The 23,335-nt window shown below is 47.6% G+C and overlaps 1 protein-coding gene across 3 annotated transcripts in view; it reads right to left on the reverse strand.

The window, feature by feature from the left end:
• The window catches only part of LOC144766597 (guanylate-binding protein 1-like), a 246,795-nt gene extending 225,396 nt beyond the window's left edge, over positions 1 to 21,399 (reverse strand). For 2 of the 3 annotated variants that reach the window (XM_078650388.1, XM_078650389.1), the window contains exon 1: positions 21,250 to 21,399. The gene's annotated coding sequence lies outside the window, so the exon portion shown is untranslated. Of the gene's footprint in view, positions 1 to 21,056; positions 21,086 to 21,249 lie in introns of those variants that run through there. The other variant, XM_078650390.1, reaches the window with a different exon arrangement.
• Positions 21,400 to 23,335: the final 1,936 nt, after the last annotated feature.

The following is a 23,335-nucleotide window of genomic DNA, read 5'->3' on the forward strand; positions in this document are numbered from 1 at the left end:
AGTGAACGAAAAACATGTGTGAAACTTATGGTTTTTTCAGTGAATAAATATCTATCTATCTATATATATATATATATATATATATATATATATATATATATATATATATATATATATATATATATATATACTAGCTTACCCGTCACGCTTTGCTGCGATCTGAGAAGAAAGGAAATTGAAGGAAACCTGTTATGATAACATTCAATTTACATTGTGTCATTTTTATTGAAACTTATTCATTTTAATATGGAAAACATTTTAAAGTGTTGTAATTCTGTATCTTTATTCGAGTGCTTGTGGATACACAGTATTTTTTGGTTTTCTATCTGGTGCGTACACGAATAAATCAGAAGGTTTTCCGATGTGTGAGCTGGCCACATACAGGTGTCCATGTGAGAAGCACAGATTCTCCAAATCTAGTCCACACACTTGCAGTGATTGTCCTTGGGCTTTGTTGATGGTCATTGCAAAAGCGAGTCGCACCGGAAACTGTAAACGTTCAGAATTGGAAAGATTATGAGGGCCCCGGGGGGCCGATATTAAACAAATTTTTCTTTATTTTTTTTTCAAGGAACCTTCGCGGGAGTGTACTCAACAACTTTTAACAAATATATATATATATTTATTTTTTTTTGCCAGAAACCTTCGCAGGAGTGTACTCAACAACTTCCCAAAATTTCATGCCGATCGGATGAATGGTGTAGTACTGCATAAAGGACAAACGGACATACTTTCGATTATCCATACTAATATAATAAAGAGAGAGCCCAAACCTTTGAGGCGGGTAATCTCAGGAACCACAGCACCAATCACAACACCCAATACAGCGTTGGAAAGGGCAGTTGCAGCAGATTATGCAGACGTCCACCATATACATTTAAAAGGTAAAAGAACCGTGCCAGCAAAGTAGTCCCTTGTGGGCGTGTCTGCGTTGTGCTGTGTCGTGTGCTGTGGGCGTGACAAACGCTGGGGGTGTGTGGTACGTTCCGCCCTTCATGCCATGTCTCATATCGTGTGCTAATCCAACTCTGCTCCTTATAAATACCCCTACACCCCATAATCATAACCCACCGTTACTCCTTAAAATACCCCAACACCCTTAAACACTAACCCATCTTAACCCTATAAATATACCCTGTACCCCAAAACCCAAACCTATCCCTAAATCCTAAAAATACCCCTGTACCCCAAAACCCAAACCTAGCCCTGAACCCTATAAATACCTCTGTACCTCAAAACCAAAAACCTACCCCTGAACCCTAAAAATACCCCTGTACCCCAAAACCCAAACCTAGCCCTGAACCCTAAAAATACCACTGTACCCCAAAACGCAAACCTACCACTGAACCCTAAAATACCCCTGTACCCCAAAACCCAAACCTAGCCCTGAACCCTTAAAATACCCCTGTACCCCAAAATCTAAACCTACCCCTGAACCCTAAAAATACCCCTGTACCCCAAAACTAGACCTGAACCCTAAAAATAACCCTGTACCCCAAAACCCAAACCTACCCCTGAACCCTAAAAATACCCCTGTACCCCAAAACCCAAACCTATCCCTGAACCCTAAAAATACCACTGTACCCCAAAACCCAAACCTACCACTGAACCCTAAAAATACCCCTGTACCCCAAAACCCAAACCTAGCCCTGAACCCTTAAAATACCCCTGTACCCCAAAATGTAAACCTACCCCTGAACCCTAAAAATACCCCTGTACCCCAAAACCCAAACCTAGACCTGAACCCTAAAAATAACCCTGTACCCCAAAACCCAAACCTACCCCTGCACCCTAAAATACCCCTCTACCCCAAAACCCAAACCTAGCCCTGAACCCTAAAAATACCCCTGTACCCCAAAACCCAAACCTAGACCTGACCCCTAAAAATAACCCTGTACCCCAAAACACAAACCTACCCCTGAACCCTAAAATACCCCTCTACCCCAAAACCCAAACCTAGCCCTGAACCCTAAAAATACCCCTGTACCCCAAAACCCAAACCTAGCCCTGAACCCTTAAAATACCCCTGTACCCCAAAACCCAAACCTACCCCTGAACCCTAAAAATACCCCTATACCCCAAAACCCAAACCTAGCCCTGTACCCTAAAAATATCCCTGTACCCCAAAACCCATACCTATCCCTAAACCCTAAAACTACCCCTGTACCACATAACCCAAAACTATATCTGAACCCTTAAAATACCCAAACACCCCAAAACATGTACCTCAGTACCCAAAAACATACACCCCTATACCCATACTTACCTTATCCAAACATTAAAAATAAAACATGCTTTTACCATTCATGCATTTACAACGAATTTCGTTGTAAATGTATGAGTGGTAAAAGCATATAAAATGTAATGCCATGCGTTATAATGGCATTGCGGAGTCATGGTCCTTTCGTAATGAAAGTATGCGGAGTGATGGTATGCGGAAAGAAAGTTGCGGAATAATGGGTGTTTACCCTCACCCGGTAAGTACATTGGTGGCACGGCGGCCCACATCTCCAGCAACATACTCATATTTTTTCACCACCCATTTGAAAAATGCACAGGTCTCGCTCATTGATGGCCAGCACCGACATACTCTTTTAGACACACCTCCCGCCAACACTTTTAGAGACACCTCCCGCCACAAGTTCTAGAATTGCAAACTTTAGAGCTGGGGAGCTACGTTCGAATCTCGGCATCAGCTCAACATCCTGTGATTCCAGGCAGATCGCTTTGTCTCCCCGTGCCACCACAAATGAATGTGTTCTTCTGTAATTTAAATTGTGCTCATGCCATGTTGTCGAGTTCGCGCTATATAATATTGCAAGGAAAAATAAAGTAGAGAAACTCGAGTTCACACACTACTGAACGCGCACTCTTAAGTGCATCAGCAGTGCACTGTGAATCGGGGCATTTCACAGGCCTGTCACAGATAAGAAATGCTATCAAAACGAAATCCTTCAAAACAATATACTACTGGCCGGCAGCAATTCATACCCGGACAATGTCGGGACAGGCTGCTAATAGCCATACTAATATAATAAAGAGAGAGCCCAAATATTTGAGGCAGGTAATCTCAGAAACCACAGCACCAATCACAACACCCAATACAGCGTTGGAAAGGGCAGTTGCAGCAGAAGGACATAGACTATGCAGACGCCCACCATATACATTTAAAAGGTAAAAGAACCGTGCCAGCAAAGTAGTCCCTAGTGGGCGTGTCTGCGTTGTGCTGTGGGCGTGTGCTGGGGGCGTGACAAACGCTGGGGGAGTGTTGTACGTTCCGCCCTTCATGCCATGTCTCATATCGTGTGCTAATCCCACCCTGCTCCCTTTAAATACCCCTGCACCCCATAATCATAACCCACCCTTACTCTTTAAATACCCCAACACCCTTAAACACTAACACATCGTAACCCTATAAATATACCCTGTACCCAAAACCCAAACCTATCCCTAAACCCTAAAAATACCCCATACCCCAAAACCCAAACCCAGCCCTGAACCCTATAAAAAACCCTGTACCTCAAAACCCAAACCTACCCCTGAACCCTAAAAATACCCCTGTACCCCAAAACCCAAACCTAGCCCTGAATCCTAAAATCCCCTTGTACCCCAAAACCCAAATCTAGCCCTGAACCTTAAAAATACCCCTGTACCCCCAAACCTACCCCTGAACCCTTAAAATACCCCTCTACCCCAAAACCCAAACCTAGCCCTGAACCCTAAAAATACCCCTGTACCCTAGCCCTGAACCATTAAAATACCCCTGTAGCCCCAAACCTAGCCCTGTACCCTAAAAATACCCCTGTACCCCAAAACCCATACCTATCCCTAAACCCTGTGCAACTTTGCTAGTCTAAATTGCCACAGAGACTCAGTCATAATTTTATCTCCACAGACTTGCGTGTGATAGGTCATTCATTTCCACCTAGTACCTTGCCTGCCACCTCTTCGATCGCTATAACAAGGTATTTTTGGCTCTAATGATTCTATATTCAGTTTGGGCGTTACTCATCTGCGCCACATAATCGCAAAGTTTCAAATTTCTCCAAATAGTGGATTTGTGATTTTACCTAGACGATTAGTCATAATAAAAGGCATTAATGCAGGTACATTGATTAACTTAATACATGGTCATAAATTATGATACATGATGATATGTACTCGCTATAGATATGCAGTCTACATTTGTGCAGACCTAATGGTGACAACAATACCAAATTGATTCCTTGTAGCATAGGGCTACACTTAGGATTCTCAACACTAGCATAAGATTGTGCTTTCTTAATGTAATCATTGTATGTCATGTTTAGTATAAAAATCATATTGTCATTACTGTATGTATTGAATGTTAAGATTCATTTGTCATGTTTAGTATGTAATGTTTAGTATGGTCAGTTAGCATAAGTGTTAATCGTGTGTGTATAGTGCTTTATGAAGTTTCTTAATTTGATCAAAATTGTAATAGTAAATACTTTTTTATTTCATTTTACAATAGGGCTTTACAAATATCTATTGACCAGTCCTGATGATGGTCTCAAGGATTCACCCATAAGAGACCGAAACGTCGACCATTACCCTTATCCAATAAGAACTTAGTATATTTATGTTTTGGATAGGTGTTTACAGGTTTTACAGAGAAATTGACTTCAATTCAATATAATTTTCCTGCATCCCTGTCTATATATTTGTATTTTATAATCCCTTGTGATTGTTTTGATAAAATATACTATTTTGCCTATACACATGTCTGTTGTTTTCTGTCTAATGTCAAATGTTTAGTACAATATATGTTTGTTAAGTCTGAAATTTTTATATATATGATTATTTGAACTAAACTCAACTAGGACTATTAAATATCCTATTTTCAAAACATTTAAATACTTTTTTCATTAAACTCCCTTGGAGGCATCCTCTACCCATTTTATTATTCTCTCATTGATGGCCAGCACCGACATACACTTTTAGACACACCTCCCGCCACAAGTTCTAGAATTGTGAACTTAAGAGCTGGGGAGCTACATTCGAATCTCGGCATCAGCTCAACATCCTGTGATTCCAGGCAAATTGCTTTGTCTCCCCGTGCCTACCACAAATGAATGTGTTCTTCTGTAATGTAAATTGTGCTCATGCCATGTTGTCGAGTTCGCGCTATATAATATTGCAAGGAAAAATAAAGTAGGGAACTCGAGTTCACACACTACTGAACGCGCACTCTTAAGTGCATCAGCTTTGCAATGTGAATCGGAGCGTTTCACAGGCCTGTCACAGATAAGAAATGCTATCAAAACGAAATCCTACAAAACAATATACTACTGGCCGGCAGCAATTCATACCCGGACAACGTCGGGACGGGCTGCTAATATATATATATATTCGTGTTTTCCACTCTTGTTTTAGGCTCTCTTGTGCCTCAGTTCTCCTGAAAAACAAGATGGTGGCCAACACTTCCTGCTTTGGACAGTTTGGATTGTTGACAGTCGACTGCCAGCCAATCAGAAACTCGCTCGCGCACGTAAGGGTACGCGTATGGTACGCGTACGGTGCGGGCATATAGATATATAATTGGCTCAAATTAAATTTTCTCAACAACTACTGGAGGGGTTTTCACCAAATATAGAAAAGGCACTACTGCATACCTGTCTCTACCATTTTGCCAAGTTTGGTGTAATTCTGTTCAGCCGTTCGGGCTGTAGCCGTGTCTAAAGGTCCCATAGAAAATGCCATTTGAAAAATTTCAAATTCAATTTTCTCAAGAACTAATGGAGGGATTTACACCAAACATACAAGAGGCACTGCTGCATACCAGTCCCTACCATTTTGCCAAATATGGTGTAATTCCGTTCAGCCGTTCGAGCTGTAGCCTTGTCAGAATGTCCCTATGGAAATTAACATGGGGAAAACTCGAGTTCACACACTACTGAACGCGCACTCTTAAGTGCATCAGCTTTGCAATGTGAATCGGAGCGTTTCACAGGCCTGTCACAGATAAGAAATGCTATCAAAACGAAATCCTACAAAACAATATACTACTGGCCGGCAGCAATTCATACCCGGACAACGTCGGGACGGGCTGCTAATATATATATATATTCGTGTTTTCCACTCTTGTTTTAGGCTCTCTTGTGCCTCAGTTCTCCTGAAAAACAAGATGGTGGCCAACACTTCCTGCTTTGGACAGTTTGGATTGTTGACAGTCGACTGCCAGCCAATCAGAAACTCGCTCGCGCACGTAAGGGTACGCGTATGGTACGCATACGGTGCGCGTACGGTGCGGGCATATAGATATATAATTGGCTCAAATTAAATTTTCTCAACAACTACTGGAGGGATTTTCACCAAATATAGAAAAGGCACTACTGCATACCTGTCTCTACCATTTTGCCAAGTTTGGTGTAATTCTGTTCAGCCGTTCGGGCTGTAGCCGTGTCTAAAGGTCCCATAGAAAATGCCATTTGAAAAATTTCAAATTCAATTTTCTCAAGAACTAATGGAGGGATTTACACCAAACATACAAGAGGCACTGCTGCATACCAGTCCCTACCATTTTGCCAAATATGGTGTAATTCCGTTCAGCCGTTCGAGCTGTAGCCTTGTCAGAATGTCCCTATGGAAATTAACATGGGGAAAACACGTTTTGGGACCCCCCTTTTTTCTCGGCCCCCACTTGACGAATCCCCCCGAAACTTTGAGGGAAGGAGCGGAGCGCAGCGAGCCAAATTTAAGAAAAATTACAGGCAGATCCCTCAAATCGGCGCCAAAGTTATTCCCAATAGAATGTTGGAGATTTCCTATGGTAACTAGGTCCTAACTATATATACCTACTGGCGACCGCCAGTAGGTTATATATATATATATATAGTATGTTGCTGCCTGATAAAAATGCTTGCCTCCGAGTACAAGCCCAAGCCTCTGATGAAGTAAGGCTACGAAACGCGTCAGGCTGGACTTTGATGCTTGTTGCTGGAAATTTGCATCCTTTTCACTGCTGCTCCCAACAGGAATAAAAAGCTGTGATTTCACCTTGCTTGTGGGCTCCTTCCTTTTTGCAGGCAAACTTCGTGTTTATGTTTGAGCGGTGAGCATGAGCCGCGGAGGGAGGCCCTGGGGCTTGCTGGCCCCCCATGGAGACGCTTAAAAACGCCACCGGTATGGAAGCAATGGGGCACTTGTTGGCAGACTATGGACAGCTTTGTATTGAGAAGCATAACAGCACACCCCACTCGGGTTTTATTGTGACATTATCTAGGTGCTTGGGGGCAGGCTACTCACTCGAGTAAGACAGGTGACTACCAAGACCACAAGGCCATCTGATTGGCAACGCCCACTGAGGCGGGAAGTATGTTGCTGCCTGATAAAAATGCTTGCCTCCGAGTACAAGCCCAAGCCTCTGATGAAGTAAGGCTACGAAACGCGTCAGGCTGGACTTTGATGCTTGTTGCTGGAAATTTGCATCCATTTCACTGCTGCTCCCAACAGGAATAAAAAGCCGTGATTTCACCTTGCTTGTGGGCTCCTTCCTTTTTGCAGGCAAACTTCGTGTTTATGTTTGAGCGGTGAGCCTGAGCCGCGGAGGGAGGCCCTGGGGCTTGCTGGCCCCCCATGGAGACGCTTAAAAACGCCACCGGTATGGAAGCAATGGGGCACTTGTTGGCAGACTATGGACAGCTTTGTATTGAGAAGCATAACAGCACACCCCACTCGGGTTTTATTGTGACATTATCTAGGTGCTTGGGGGCAGGCTACTCACTCGAGTAAGACAGGTGACTACCAAGACCACAAGGCCATCTGATTGGCAACGCCCACTGAGGCGGGAAGTATGTTGCTGCCTGATAAAAATGCTTGCCTCCGAGTACAAGCCCAAGCCTCTGATGAAGTAAGGCTACGAAACGCGTCAGGCTGGACTTTGATGCTTGTTGCTGGAAATTTGCATCCATTTCACTGCTGCTCCCAACAGGAATAAAAAGCCGTGATTTCACCTTGCTTGTGGGCTCCTTCCTTTTTGCAGGCAAACTTCGTGTTTATGTTTGAGCGGTGAGCCTGAGCCGCGGAGGGAGGCCCTGGGGCTTGCTGGCCCCCCATGGAGACGCTTAAAAACGCCACCGGTATGGAAGCAATGGGGCACTTGTTGGCAGACTATGGACAGCTTTGTATTGAGAAGCATAACAGCACACCCCACTCGGGTTTTATTGTGACATTATCTAGGTGCTTGGGGGCAGGCTACTCACTCGAGTAAGACAGGTGACTACCAAGACCACAAGGCCATCTGATTGGCAACGCCCACTGAGGCGGGAAGTATGTTGCTGCCTGATAAAAATGCTTGCCTCCGAGTACAAGCCCAAGCCTCTGATGAAGTAAGGCTACGAAACGCGTCAGGCTGGACTTTGATGCTTGTTGCTGGAAATTTGCATTCATTTCACTGCTGCTCCCAACAGGAATAAAAAGCCGTGATTTCACCTTGCTTGTGGGCTCCTTCCTTTTTGCAGGCAAACTTCGTGTTTATATATATATATATATATATATATATATATATATATATATATATATATAAATATATATTTTTCCCCAGCTAATCCTCATCAGTTGAATCAGATTCGGGAGGCACAGCGGGGCTCATAACACCATCATCTTTATTTTCATTTGTTGAACATCAGGGCATGACGCGTTTCGGAGGGTTTCCTTTACCAAACGCCCTCAATGTCCCAGTACCTCTGTTACACACAATCCCAATTATATGTCTTTTATGCTCTCCAACACTGAAGTAGTGTGGGGCACCTCGAAAACGTGGCACGGAGTCATCGTGTTTCTGCAAGTGTACTCCATTTCCCAGCAGGCAGCATTTCTAACCTGCTGTCGATGGCTCCATTATCGGCATGTTTCTCATTCTCCACATTGAAAGGCCGATATGCTGCGAGTTCAGGTGAGGGCTGGGGTATCCGTTCTGGGCTGTGATGGTGTATTTGTCCCGCATTCCCAGCCTTACAGTATCTTTGGCCGCAGCGTCGGGGATGCCAGTAAAGTATACACTGGAAAACCATATATATATATATATATATATATATATATATATATATATATATATATATATATATATATATATATATATATACACACACACACACACTGGGGAACCCTAGGCTCCATAAACCCCCACACAACCACAATCGGACTCAGAACCACTCAAACAGACATACCAAACCGTTCACACAATTCACTCATTCTAATACATACTACAGTAATCAATAAACTCAACAACAAAAAATAGTTTTGAGACAGACCGCAGCAAGTTAGACATAGTTTCTCTATTTAATTACCAGGCAGGTCGTTGTTTGCTTATTTAAAGAACTAACTGGATATCTATTTGTTTTTTCATGTTTCACGTTATGTTTTCTTTTTATGTTAACATTTTATTTTTTAGTTCGTTGTGCATTTTTTGCAGTTTTATAGCGCAAACTCTACCTGAAGGTATTGCAGCGGTTTATATTAGCACCAGATACATTACACGAGACATAGTCATTTTTTAGGACTCGGGCTCTGCGTACACTGCGCATTCAGTGTCATGCAGCGAGAGTCCTATTTCGGGCGTTTTGAAAATGGACCTTGAAAATCTACATAGTTCGTGCGTGTGGATTTCCAAGGTCCATTTTCATTGGCCTTCGGGTGCGTGCTGTATTTAAACAGAACACGCAATAGGCCATAGGCGGTCGCGTAGCTCCGCCTATGGCCTATTGGTGTCTGTTACGCGCACCAGAAGCCATATGTTTTGAATTATCGCGGCTTGACAGCCGCGATAAATCAAAACATATGCTAGCAGTGGCATGCGCGCACCACATTCATGCTTTTCAGTTCCTACTGTCTTCCCTGGCTAAGAAATTCTTAATTTGATCTCTGTCATACCCGAAGCACCTAGGCTTCAGCCGCGTGGGTAAGACAGGGCGAGGCGCCTTGAGGCGTCAGCCAGGAGGAGGGAGGGGGCAGGGGTTGTTTCCAAGCAGAAGAGAGTAACAGGGTGCTGCTAGCCGTGGGCACTGAACTCAGGGAGTGCTTCGATGCTGCTGCTCTGTTCGTCAACACATGTGAGCGAAGGGCCGGTCGCTGCAGTGGCAGGCAGCGGAGGTATGAACGCAGGCAGTAGTAGTGAGGTATTACTATGGAGCGAGGTCAGGGTACTTGAGCAGCTGGTGACCAGAAGCGATGGTGCTGCTGAGGTGTTAGACATCAGTCCAAAACTAACATGACGTGTTGCTAAGATTCACCAACGTGGCGATAAGCAGCGGCGAGGTTCTGCTGTGTAGCAGTGTGGGCACAGGGGCGGAGCTGATGCCATCTCTGTTGGAGAGGCAGGGTAGGGTGCTGCTGAGCTGAGAGCCCTCAAAAGTGAGCCATAGGCGGGGATCTGCTGAGGAGATATCACAGAAGGGAGAATGCTGCTGTGCTGTTCGACATTAGCAGCGTAAATACTACAAATGCACAAACCACCCTGACCTCCCCTTCCCCTGCCCAAGCTCTCATTGCTAAACTATCCGCCCTCCCAGTTTCTCTTCGTTTCCAGGGAGTTCCGCCGACGGGAGGGGACAAGAGCACATGAACACATCTGCACTGTACAGGGCTGCTGCTGGAGGACACACTGCGCGTCGGCGGGTAAGCTGTGTGTAAATGCACATTATAGGCGGCGTTTTGCTTATACAACACACATAACTGCTTCCGTATTTTCTGCAGGGGTTTTTGATCAGTTGCATGTTTGAAAATGTATACATGTGTAATTTAATGTATGTCAGCATTTGTGACTCATGGTTGAAAGAAGTTTATATCTCTCTCTATTTGTTTATATTTACATTGCACTGGAATTCGAAAATGTGTTTTGCCCCACCGCTCATCGCTGATAAAATCTTGAGATTAAGCTCAATGTATATTAAAGACAACAGCCTCGTAAGGCAGCAATTTATAAAATCACTTTATTCTAATACGCTAATGACTCATTTTATCCTTAATGAAACAGCAGAGTGAGAGTGACAGCATGAGTGAGAGTGACAGCATGAGTGAGAGTGACAGCATGAGTGAGAGTGACAGCATGAGTGGCAGAAGAGTGAGAGTGACAGCATGAGTGACAGCAGAGTGAGAGTGACAGCAGAGTGAGTGACAGCATGAGTGACAGCAGAGTGAAAGTGACAGCATGAGTGACAGCAGAGTGAGAGTGAGAGTGACAGAGTGAGAGTGACAGCAGAGTGAGAGTGACAGCAGAGAGTGACAGCAGAGAGTGACAGCAAAGAGTGACAGCAAAGAGTGACAGCAAAGAGTGACAGCAAAGAGTGAGTGACAGCAGAGCGAGTGACAGCAGAGCGAGAGTGACAGCATGAGTGACTGCAGAATGAGAGTGACAGCATGAGTGACTGCAGAGTGAGAGTGACAGACAGCAGAGTGAGAGTGACAGCAGAGTGAGAGTGACAGCAGAGTGAGAGTGACAGCAGAGTGAGAGTGACAGCAGAGTGAGAGTGACAGCAGAAAGTGACAGCAGAGTGAGAGTGACAACAGAGTGAGTGACAGCAGAGTGAGTGACAGCAGAGTGAGTGACAGCAGAGCGAGAGTGACAGCAGAGCGAGAGTGACAGCAGAGCGAGAGTGACAGCAGAGTGAGAGAGACAGCATGAATGACAGCAGAGTGAGAGTGACAGAGTGAGAGTGACAGTAGAGTGAGAGTGAGAGCAGAGAGAGTTACAGCTGAGTGACAGCAGAGTGAGAGTGACAGCAGAGTGAGGGTGACAGGAGTGAAACTGACAGCAGTGAGAGTGACAGCAGAGTGAGAGTGACAGCAGAGTGAGAGTGACAGCAGAGTGAGGGTGACAGCAGAGTGAGAGTGACAGGAGAGTGAGAGTGACAGGAGAGTGAGGGTGACAGCAGAGTGAGGGTGACAGCAGTGAAACTGACAGCAGTGAGAGTGACAGCAGAGTGAGAGTGACAGCAGTGAAACTGACAGCAGTGAGAGTGACAGCAGAGAGAGTGACAGCAGAGTGAGAGTGACAGCATGAGTGAAAGTGACAGCATGAGTGAAAGTGACAGCATGAGTGAGAGTGACAGCATGAGTGAGAGTGACAGCATGAGTGAGAGTGACAGCATGAGTGAGAGTGACAGCAGAGTGAGGGTGACAGCAGTGAGAGTGACAGCAGAGTGAGAGTGACATCAGAGTGAGAGTGACAGCAGAGTGAGGGTGACAGCAGAGTGAGGGTGACAGCAGAGTGAGGGTGACAGCAGAGTGAGGGTGACAGCAGAGTGAGGGTGACAGCAGAGTGAGAGTGACAACAGAGTGAGAGTGACAGCAGAGTGAGAGTGACAGCAGAGTGAGGGTGACAGCAGAGTGAGGGTGACAGCAGTGAAACTGAAAGCAGTGAGAGTGACAGCAGAGTGAGAGTGACAGCAGTGAAACTGACAGCAGTGAGAGTGACAGCAGAGTGAGAGTGACAGCAGAGTGAGTGACAGCAGAGTGAGAGTGACAGCATGAGTGAGAGTGACAGCATGAGTGAGAGTGACAGCATGAGTGAGTGTGACAGCATGAGTGAGAGTGACAGCATGAGTGATAGAGTGAGAGTGACAGCAGAGTAAGAGATACAGCAGAGTGAGAGTGACAGGAGAGTGAAAGTGACAGGCGAGTGACAGCATGAGTGACAGCAGTGAGTGACAGCATGAGTGACAGCATGAGTGATTGCAGAGTGAGAGTGACAGCATGAGTGACAGCAGAGTGAGAGTGACAACAGAGAGGGTGACAGCAGAGTGAGATTGACAGCAGAGTGAGAGTGACTGCAGAGTGAGAGTGACTGCAGAGTGAGAGTGACGTGAGAGTGACGAAGTGAGAGTGACAGCAAAGAGAATGACAGCAGAGTGAGAGTGACAGCATGAGTGACAGCAGAGTGAGAGTGACAGCATGAGTGAGAGTGACAGCATGAGTGAGAGTGACAGCAGAGTGAGTGACAACAGAGAGAGTGACAGCATGAGTGACAGCAGAGTGAGGGTGACAGCAGAGTGAGAGTGACAGCAGAGTAAGTGACAGCATGAGTGAGTGACAGCATGAGTGACAGCAGAGTGAGTGACTGCAGAGTGAAAGTGACAGCAGAGTGAGTGACAGCATGAGTGACAGCAGAGTGAGAGTGACAGCATGAGTGACAGCAGAGTGAGAGTGACAGAGTGAGAGTGACAGAGTGAGAGTGACAGTGAGAGTGACAGCAGAGAGAGTGACAGCAGAGTGAGAGTGACAGCATGAGTGAGAGTGACAGCATGAGTGAGAGTGACAGCATGAGTGAGAGTGACAGCAGAGTGAGAGTGACAGCAGAGTGAGAGTGACAGCAGAGTGAGAGTGACAGCAGAGTGACAGTAGAGTGAGTGACAGCATGAGTGACAGCAGAGTGAGTGACAGGAGAGTAACAGCATGAGTGAGAGTGATAGCAGAGTGAGAGTGACAGCAGCGTGAGTGACAGCAGACTGAGTGACAGCAGAGTGAGTGACAGCAGAGTGAAAGTGACAGCAGAGTGAGAGTGACAGCAGAGTGAGAGTGACAGCATGAGTGACAGCAGAGTGACAGTGACAGCAGAGTGAGAGTGACAACATGAGGGACAGCAGAGTGAGTGACAGCATGAGTGACAGCAGAGTGACAGCATGAGTGACAGCAGAGTGAGAGTGACAGCATGAGTGACAGCAGAGTGAGAGTGACAGCATGAGTGACAGCAGAGCGAGAGTGACAGCATGAGTGAGAGTGACTGCAGAGTGAGAGTGACTGCAGAGTGAGAGTGACTGCATGAGTGACAGCAGAGTGAGAGTGACTGCATAGTTAGATTGACTGCAGAGTGAGAGTGACAGCAGAGAGTGACAGCAGAGGGAGAGTGGCAACAGAGTGAGTGACAGCAGAGTGAGTGACAGCAGAGTGAGTGACAGCAGAGCGAGAGTGACAGCAGAGCGAGAGTGACAGCAGAGCGAGAGTGACAGCAGAGTGAGAGTGACAGCAGAGTGAGAGTGACAGCATGAGTGACAGCAGAGTGAGAGTGACGGAGTGAGAGTGACAGTAGAGTGAGAGTGACAGCAGAGAGAGTTACAGCTGAGTGACAGGAGAGTGAGAGTGACAGCATGTGTGAGAGTGACAGCAGAGTGAGGGTGACAGCAGAGTGAGAGTGACAGGAGTGAAACTGACAGCAGTGAGAGTGACAGCAGAGTGAGAGTGACAGCAGAGTGAGGGTGACAGCAGAGTGAGGGTGACAGCAGAGTGGGGGTGACAGCAGAGTGAGGGTGACAGCAGTGAAACTGACAGCAGTGAGAGTGACAGCAGAGTGAGAGTGACAGCAGTGAAACTGACAGCAGTGAGAGTGACAGCAGAGTGAGAGTGACAGCAGAGTGAGAGTGACAGCAGAGTGTGAGTGACAGCATGAGTGAGAGTGACAGCATGAGTGAGAGTGACAGCATGAGGGAGAGTGACAGCATGAGTGAAAGTGACAGCATGAGTGAGAGTGACAGCATGAGTGAGAGTGACAGCATGAGTGAGAGTGACAGCATGAGTGATAGAGTGAGAGTGACAGCAGAGTAAGAGATACAGCAGAGTGAGAGTGACAGGATGAGTGACAGCAGAGTGAGAGTGACGGAGTGAGAGTGACAGTAGAGTGAGAGTGACAGCAGAGAGAGTTACAGCTGAGTGACAGGAGAGTGAGAGTGACAGCATGTGTGAGAGTGACAGCAGAGTGAGGGTGACAGCAGAGTGAGAGTGACAGGAGTGAAACTGACAGCAGTGAGAGTGACAGCAGAGTGAGAGTGACAGCAGAGTGAGGGTGACAGCAGAGTGAGGGTGACAGCAGAGTGGGGGTGACAGCAGAGTGAGGGTGACAGCAGTGAAACTGACAGCAGTGAGAGTGACAGCAGAGTGAGAGTGACAGCAGTGAAACTGACAGCAGTGAGAGTGACAGCAGAGTGAGAGTGACAGCAGAGTGAGAGTGACAGCAGAGTGAGAGTGACAGCATGAGTGAGAGTGACAGCATGAGGGAGAGTGACAGCATGAGTGAGAGTGACAGCATGAGTGAGAGTGACAGCATGAGTGAGAGTGACAGCATGAGTGAGAGTGACAGCATGAGTGAGAGTGACAGCATGAGTGATAGAGTGAGAGTGACAGCAGAGTAAGAGATACAGCAGAGTGAGAGTGACAGGAGAGTGACAGGAGAGTGAGAATGACAGGAGAGTGACAGCATGAGTGACAGCAGAGTGAGTGACAGCATGAGTGATTGCAGAGTGAGAGTGACAGCATGAGTGACAGCAGAGAGAGTGACAACAGAGAGGATGACAGCAGTGTGAGAGTGACAGCAGTGACAGCAGAGTGAGTGACAGCAGAGTGAGTGACGGCAGAGTGAGAGTCACAGCAGAGTGAGAGTGACTACAGAGTGAGAGTGACTGCAGAGTGAGAGTGACAGAGTGAGAGTGACAGAGTGAGAGTGACAGAGTGAGAGTGACAGCAGAGAGAATGACAGCAGAGTGAGAGTGACAGCATGAGTGACAGCAGAGTGAGAGTGACAGCATGAGTGAGAGTGACAGCATGAGTGAGAGTGACAGCAGAGTGAGAGTGACAGCATGAGTGAGAGTGACAGCATGAGTGAGAGTGACAGCAGAGTGAGTGACAACATGAGTGAGAGTGACAGCATGAGTGAGAGTGACAGCAGAGTGAGAGTGACAGCATGAGTGACAATAGAGTGAGTGACAGCATGAGTGACAGCAGAGTGAGTGACAGGAGAGTGAGAGTGATAGCAGAGTGAGAGTGACAGCAGAGTGAGTGACAGCAGAGTGAGTGACAGCAGAGTGAGTGACAGCAGAGTGAAAGTGACAGCAGAGTGAAAGTGACAGCAGAGTGAAAGTGACAGCAGAGTGAGAGTGACAGCAGAGTGAGAGTGACAGCATGAGTGACAGCAGAGTGAGAGTGACTGCAGAGTGAGAGTGACGGAGTGAGAGTGACAGAGTGAGAGTGACAGAGTGAGAGTGACAGAGTGAGAGTGACAGCAGAGAGAGTGACAGCAGAGAGGGTGACAGCAGAGAGGGTGACAGCAGAGTGAGAGTGAGAGTGACAGCATGAGTGAGTGACAGCATGAGTGACAGCAGAGTGAGAGTGACAGCATGAGTGAGAGTGACAGCAGAGTGAGAGTGACAGCAGAGTGAGAGTGACAGCAGAGTGACAGTAGAGTGAGTGACAGCATGAGTGACAGCAGAGTGAGTGACAGGAGAGTGACAGCATGAGTGAGAGTGATAGCAGAGTGAGAGTGACAGCATGAGTTAGAGTGACAGCAGAGTGAGAGTGACAGCATGAGTGAGAGTGGCAGCAGAGTGAGTGACAACAGAGTGAGAGTGACAGCATGAGTGACAGCAGAGTGAGAGTGACAGCAGAGTGAGAGTGACAGCAGAGTAAGTGACAGCATGAGTGACAGTAGAGTGAGTGACAGCATGAGTGACAGCAGAGTGAGTGACAGGAGAGTGACAGCATGAGTGAGAGTGATAGCAGAGTGAGAGTGACAGCAGAGTAAGTGACAGCAGAGTGAGAGACAGCAGAGTGAGTGACAGCAGAGTGAGTGACAGCAGAGTGGGTGACAGCAGAGTGAGTGACAGCAGAGTGAGTGACAGCAAAGTGAGTGACAGCAAAGTGAGAGTGACAGCAGAGTGAGAGCAGAGTGAGAGTGACAGCATGAGTGACAGCAGAGTGAGAGTGACAGCAGAGTGACAACATGAGTGACAGCAGAGTGAGTGACAGCATGAGTGAGAGTGAGTGACAGCAGAGTGAGAGCAGAGAGTGACAGCAGAGTGAGAGTGACAGCATGAGTGACAGCAGAGTGAGAGTGACAGCATGAGTGACAGCAGAGTGAGAGTGACAGCATGAGTGACAGCAGAGCGAGAGTGACAGCATGAGTGAGAGTGACTGCAGAGTGAGAGTGACTGCAGAGTGAGAGTGACTGCAGAGTGAGAGTGACTGCAGAGTGAGAGTGACTGCAGAGTGAGAGTGACTGCATGAGTGACAGCAGAGTGAGTGACTGCAGAGTGAGAGTGACAGCAGAGTGAGAGTGACAGCAGAGTGAGAGTGACGGCATGAGTGACAGCAGAGTGAGAGTGACAGCAGAGTGACAACATGAGTGACAGCAGAGTGAGTGACAGCATGAGTGAGAGTGAGTGACAGCAGAGTGAGAGCAGAGAGTGACAGCAGAGTGAGAGTGACAGCATGAGTGACAGCAGAGTGAGAGTGACAGCATGAGTGACAGCAGAGTGAGAGTGACAGCATGAGTGACAGCAGAGCGAGAGTGACAGCATGAGTGAGAGTGACTGCAGAGTGAGAGTGACTGCAGAGTGAGAGTGACTGCAGAGTGAGAGTGACTGCATGAGTGACAGCAGAGTGAGAGTGACTGCATAGTTAGATTGAGTGCAGAGTGAAAGTGAAAGTGACTGCAGAGTAGGAGAGACTCAGCAGTGTGAGTGTTCCAGAGAGAGCAGGGTATGTTTGTGCACTTACACGGTGCAATGACACACAGGAGCTAAAACAAAAAACAGCTGAACACGTGTCTTGGGAGCTTCATGGAGGCAGCCGGCCCTCTGTGAGGGGAGCAGCAAGGAGGGGACGCCCCAACTTATAAAGCCCTACTACTCACAACCTACTGTACGATTACAACACAGGCCAAAGGGCAGACCTAGGTCTTTTCGCATTACGTAGGGTGAGCAGTGTGTGAGCATGCAGGGTGAGCAGTGTGTGAGCATGCAGGGTGAGCAGTGTGTGAGCATGCAGGGTGAGCAGTGTGTGAGCATACAGGGTGAGCAGTGTGTGAGCATGCAGGGTGAGCAGTGTGTGAGTATGCAGGTTGAACATTGTGTGAGTGTGTAAGGTGAGCAGTGTGTGTGTGTGTAAGGTGAGCAGTGTGTGAGTGTGCAGGGTGAACATTGTGTGAGTGTGCAGGGTGAACAGTGTGTGAGTGTGCAGGGTGAGTAGTGTGTGAGTGTGCAGGGTGAGCAGTGTTTGAGAATGCAGGGTGAGCAGTGTGTGAGCATGCAAGGTTAGCAGTGTGTGAGTATGCAGGTTGAACATTGTGTGAGTGTGTAAGGTGAGCAGTGTGTGTGTGTGTAAGGTGAGCAGTGTGTGAGTGTGCAGGGTGAACATTGTGTGAGTGTGCAGGGTGAACAGTGTGTGAGTGTGTAGGGTGAGCAGTGTGTGAGTGTGCAGGGTGAACATTGTGTGAGTGTGCAGGGTGAACAGTGTGTGAGTGTGCAGGGTGAGTAGTGTGTGAGTGTGCAGGGTGAGTAGTGTGTGAGTGTGCAGGGTGAGCAGTGTGTGAGCATGCAGGGTGAGCAGTGTGTGAGCATGCAGGGTGAGCAGTGTGTGAGCATGCAGGGTGAGCAGTGTGTGAGCATGCAGGGTGAGCAGTGTGTGAGCATGCAGGGTGAGCAGTGTGTGAGCATGCAGGGTGAGCAGTGTGTGAGCATGCAGGGTGAGCAGTGTGTGAGTATGCAGGTTGAACAGTGTGTGAGTGTGTAGGGTGAGCAGTGTGTGTGTGTGTAAGGTGAGCAGTGTGTGAGTGTGCAGGGTGAACATTGTGTGAGTGTGCAGGGTGAACAGTGTGTGAGTGTGCAGGGTGAACAGTGTGTGAGTGTGCAGGGTGAGCAGTGTGTGAGTGTGTAGGGTGAGCAGTGTGTGAGCATGCAGGGTGAGCAGTGTGTGAGTATGCAGGTTGAACATTGTGTGAGTGTGTAGGGTGAACAGTGTGTGAGTGTGTAGGGTGAACAGTGTGTGAGTGTGTAGGGTGAGCAGTGTGTGTGTGTGTAAGGTGAGCAGTGTGTGAGTGTGCAGGGTGAACATTGTGTGAGTGTGCAGGGTGAACAGTGTGTGAGTGTGCAGGGTGAACAGTGTGTGAGTGTGCAGGGTGAGCAGTGTGTGAGTGTGTAGGGTGAGCAGTGTGTGAGTGTGCAGGGTGAGCAGTGTGTGAGTATGCAGGTTGAACATTGTGTGAGTGTGTAGGGTGAACAGTGTGTGAGTGTGTAGGGTGAACAGTGTGTGAGTGTGCAGGGTGAACATTGTGTGAGTGTGCAGGGTGAACAGTGTGTGAGTGTGCAGGGTGAACAGTGTGTGAGTGTGCAGGGTGAGCAGTGTGTGAGTGTGTAGGGTGAGCAGTGTGTGAGTGTGCAGGGTGAGCAGTGTGTGAGTATGCAGGTTGAACATTGTGTGAGTGTGTAGGGTGAACAGTGTGTGAGTGTGTAGGGTGAACAGTGTGTGAGTGTGTAGGGTGAGCAGTGTGTGAGTGTGCAGGGTGAGCAGTGTGTGAGTATGCAGGTTGAACATTGTGTGAGTGTGTAGGGTGAACAGTGTGTGAGTGTGTAGGGTGAACAGTGTGTGAGTGTGCAGGGTGAACATTGTGTGAGTGTGCAGGGTGAACAGTGTGTGAGTGTGCAGGGTGAGCAGTGTGTGAGTGTGTAGGGTGAGCAGTGTGTGAGTGTGCAGGGTGAGCAGTGTGTGAGTGTGCAGGGTGAACATTGTGTGAGTGTGTAGGGTGAACAGTGTGTGAGTGTGTAGGGTGAACAGTGTGTGTGTGTGTAGGGTGAGCAGTGTGTGTGTGAGTGTGTGTGTGTGTAAGGTGAGCAGTGTGTGAGTGTGCAGGGTGAACATTGTGTGAGTGTGCAGGGTGAACAGTGTGTGAGTGTGCAGGGTGAGCAGTGTGTGAGTGTGTAGGGTGAGCAGTGTGTGAGTGTGCAGGGTGAGCAGTGTGTGAGTGTGTAGGGTGAACAGTGTGTGAGTGTGTAGGGTGAACAGTGTGTGTGTGTGTAGGGTGAGCAGTGTGTGTGTGAGTGTGTGTGTGTGTAAGGTGAGCAGTGTGTGAGTGTGCAGGGTGAACATTGTGTGAGTGTGCAGGGTGAACAGTGTGTGAGTGTGCAGGGTGAACAGTGTGTGAGTGTGCAGGGTGAGTAGTGTGTGAGTGTGCAGGGTGAACAGTGTGTGAGTGTGCAGGGTGAGTAGTGTGTGAGTGTGCAGGGTGAGCAGTGTGTGAGTATGCAGGTTGAACATTGTGTGAGTGTGTAGGGTGAGCAGTGTGTGAGTGTGTGTGTGTGTAAGTTGAGCAGTGTGTGAGTGTGCAGGGTGAACATTGTGTGAATGTGCAGGGTGAACAGTGTGTGAGTGTGCAGGGTGAGTAGTGTGTGAGTGTGCAGGGTGAGCAGTGTGTGAGTGTGTAGGGTGAGCAGTGTGTGAGTGTGCAGGGTACAAAAACCCAAACTAAGTCCACCACACACACACACATAACATTGCACACATAAGACCACACATATAAGACCACACACACACCACACACACACCACCACACACTCACCACCACACACACACACGCCACCAGCTGTCAGTGCACGCTTTCACCGGGCACAAACACCACCAGCCGTCAGTGCATGCTTTCACCGGGCACACACACCTCCAGCCGGCAGTGCACGCTTCCACCAGGCACACACACCACCAGCCATCAGTGCACAATTTGTACAGGCACACACACCACCAGCCATCAATGCACACATCAATTGTTAACGCATCCACAATTAACTATTGTAGCAATCACAGTATAGTGCACTTTACTTTTAAACATATTCATCTAAAGCGCAGCATGCCACCATTGCTACAATTCCAATCCAACCCACATAATTCCACTACACGCACATGAACACACTCCATAACACATGGCTAAAAGACATTGCCATTTACATTAGCTCTAACTCAAATAAATCCGAGACCTATTGCATTTCCAATGCTTGTTTGTTATGGGGACATCAAGTGATTTGCCAAGAATCACAGGATGTTGAACGGACGCCGAGACTCGAATGTGGGTCCCTATACAAAGTCGGCAGCTCTGGCCATAACGCCAGATCCCGGGTAGAGAAAGCCCGAATCGTTATGGGCTGGAGGTTCCAACAGGAGCTCGAGCTCAACTAGGCCCGGCGCGAGCTTTCAATTACTACCCCCTGTACTGGTCACGTGCTGATTTCACAGGCGAAAGCTCTTGGAGTGCCTGGGCATACCTTTTCTCAGCACCAGCACCTTACCTTGGCTGTCACAGGTATTCTGCTGTTACAGCGCCCTCTGCTGGCTTTCTCAGGTCAATGTGCCAAGGGGTACCTCTTCTCGGCACCAGTACCTTATTCTGGCCAGTTCCAGGTATTCTGCTGCTATAGCGCCCTTGCTGGCTATTATGGCATAGAGTGCAAGAAGCACCTCTTCTCGGCACCAGCACCTTACCTTGGCTGTCACAGGTATTCTGCTGTTACGGCGCCCTCTGCTGGCTCTCTCAGGTCAATGTGCGAGGGAGCACCCCTTCTCCGCACCAGCCGCGTCCTCGAGCTCCTCGGGTTTGGGCTGCGGTGAAAGACGGACTACACTCGGCGCACCCGCTCCCTCGACCTGTGAGCGCCGGCAGGGATGGGGGGGGCTTAAATAGTGTCTGTTTGGAGCACCACGCCCCTCCCAGCGCAGCGCAATAATTCCCTTTCAGGATTGGCAGCCGGCAGCGGGCATGGAAACCCCCTCCGCCCCCATTACTGCCCCCTCCGGTGCCCCAGAAGAGTCGAAAGTTCTGCCAACTGTCCGGCGCAGGCAGAGTGCACTCGGCGCGGGTCCCTCCGGCGTCCACCGAGGTCAGACGTGGCAGCTTCTCGGTGCTATCGCCATTAGACCGTCAATGCGAATTTCAAACCGTGCCCCTTTAGTAGAGTGCAGCGGTTTCTGTTAACTCATTCATGGACCAAAAGGATGAAGGACCGACTCAGCCCCGCTAAACTTGAAACCCGAGAGGCCCTCGAGATTGCACTGGTAGTCCGGCTATAAACATGACAGTGTCCCAAAACTATTCGCAAACTGAGGGACGGGACAGGCATGCACCCATGCGCGGGGAGAAGCTCACGTTCCTTGCAACTGGGGCATCATGGCTCGAATCAGTGGCCAGACAGAACGCGAGCGAACAGAGCAGGTCGGGGCATCGAATAAGTTGAATTCTAACAGAACTAATGAACTGAAAAGCCCCGCGCAAGATCCCCGGACCTCCTAATGGCCGGCCCCCTCTAATTTTACATGCGACGCCGCCTAAGCTCAAGAATTTGTACACTTGCAAGGCGAATCACTAACTGAAGTGACACACGAGTGACTCACAAGTGCCGAGTTCAGTAATGGCTTCCTCCATCCAGTCCGTGTCCTGAGGAGAACCCATAACTACATTGGGTTCGAAACGCTTGACCCCGAGCCCGAGATAAAGAAGAAGGGCGCGACTAGGGTCATCATCAAAAAACTATTCCACTCTTCACCCCTAGTTTCGCAACCCTAGAACTCATCTAATCCCTGGCTTAGTAAGACAGGCAGGTGCCTATGAACTGTGTTGTCCGCCTGGCTTCTTGTACCTCATACAAAGGACCGGTTCCTAGCGTTAATTAATTGTCGTTGGTGTTTTTCCCAAATTCACTGTATTGATTGTGTATATTTTTGAACACTTGTATATTTATTGCACATTTCTTTATGTATGTATTCTTCATTGTTTGGTGACTGTGCCTTTGATGACATATATCAAATGAAAAAAGTTTTGTTAGAAAATAGACAAAAATAAAAAAAATCTAATAGTTGATCCCCCAGAACTGATAGGCTGGGTGTGATTCAAAGTCCCGAAACTAAATCTGTCTGGCTACTTGTTTTGTTTAGTATATTGCAGTGGTCCAAGCCAGTTCAGAGATAGGACCCAAACCTTTTCCTTTGCCCTGTTCGAATCAGTGGCGGCCTCAAACTTTTGCAGTTTGTGGTGGAAACAGGTGTGCAACTGCAACTCATGGGTGAACGCACAAAGCAATACATCTTTGAAAATAATGGAATTTAGAATGGGGTCATTGTGTAAGCATTTCATGGTTTTCCTAAAGAAACGAGCAGATGAAATAAAAATATTGAAAACATATGAAAATATAGAAATGTGACATTTTCATCTGCAACTTTTTGTCCCTATGGCTGATTTACAAAAGTAATATACCATTTAGTCTATTAGACCCTTCGGGTTGCATAGCTATATAGTGTGTGTTGGTTGTCCAAAACATGTGATACCAAGCTAGTGCTTAATTTGTAAAAGTATAAGTGCTGGGGCACAAACTTTTGCTCAGAAGCCCGCACTCTTAAGATGTTTGGGTGGTTCCCCCCCTCGAAAACATTGGAAAAAGAAAGAGCAAAATGGTGCATTTTACAGCACATTTTTCATTACATATTTATCTGTATTAACTTTCAAAGCACAGTAAATAGTAGACGATGACCTTAAAGAACACCAGGTTACCTAGTCTTGATTCCAAAGTGGGAACCA

Source organism: Lissotriton helveticus, chromosome 7 (genome assembly GCF_964261635.1).
Source record: "Lissotriton helveticus chromosome 7, aLisHel1.1, whole genome shotgun sequence".
Lineage (NCBI taxonomy): Eukaryota > Metazoa > Chordata > Amphibia > Caudata > Salamandridae > Lissotriton > Lissotriton helveticus.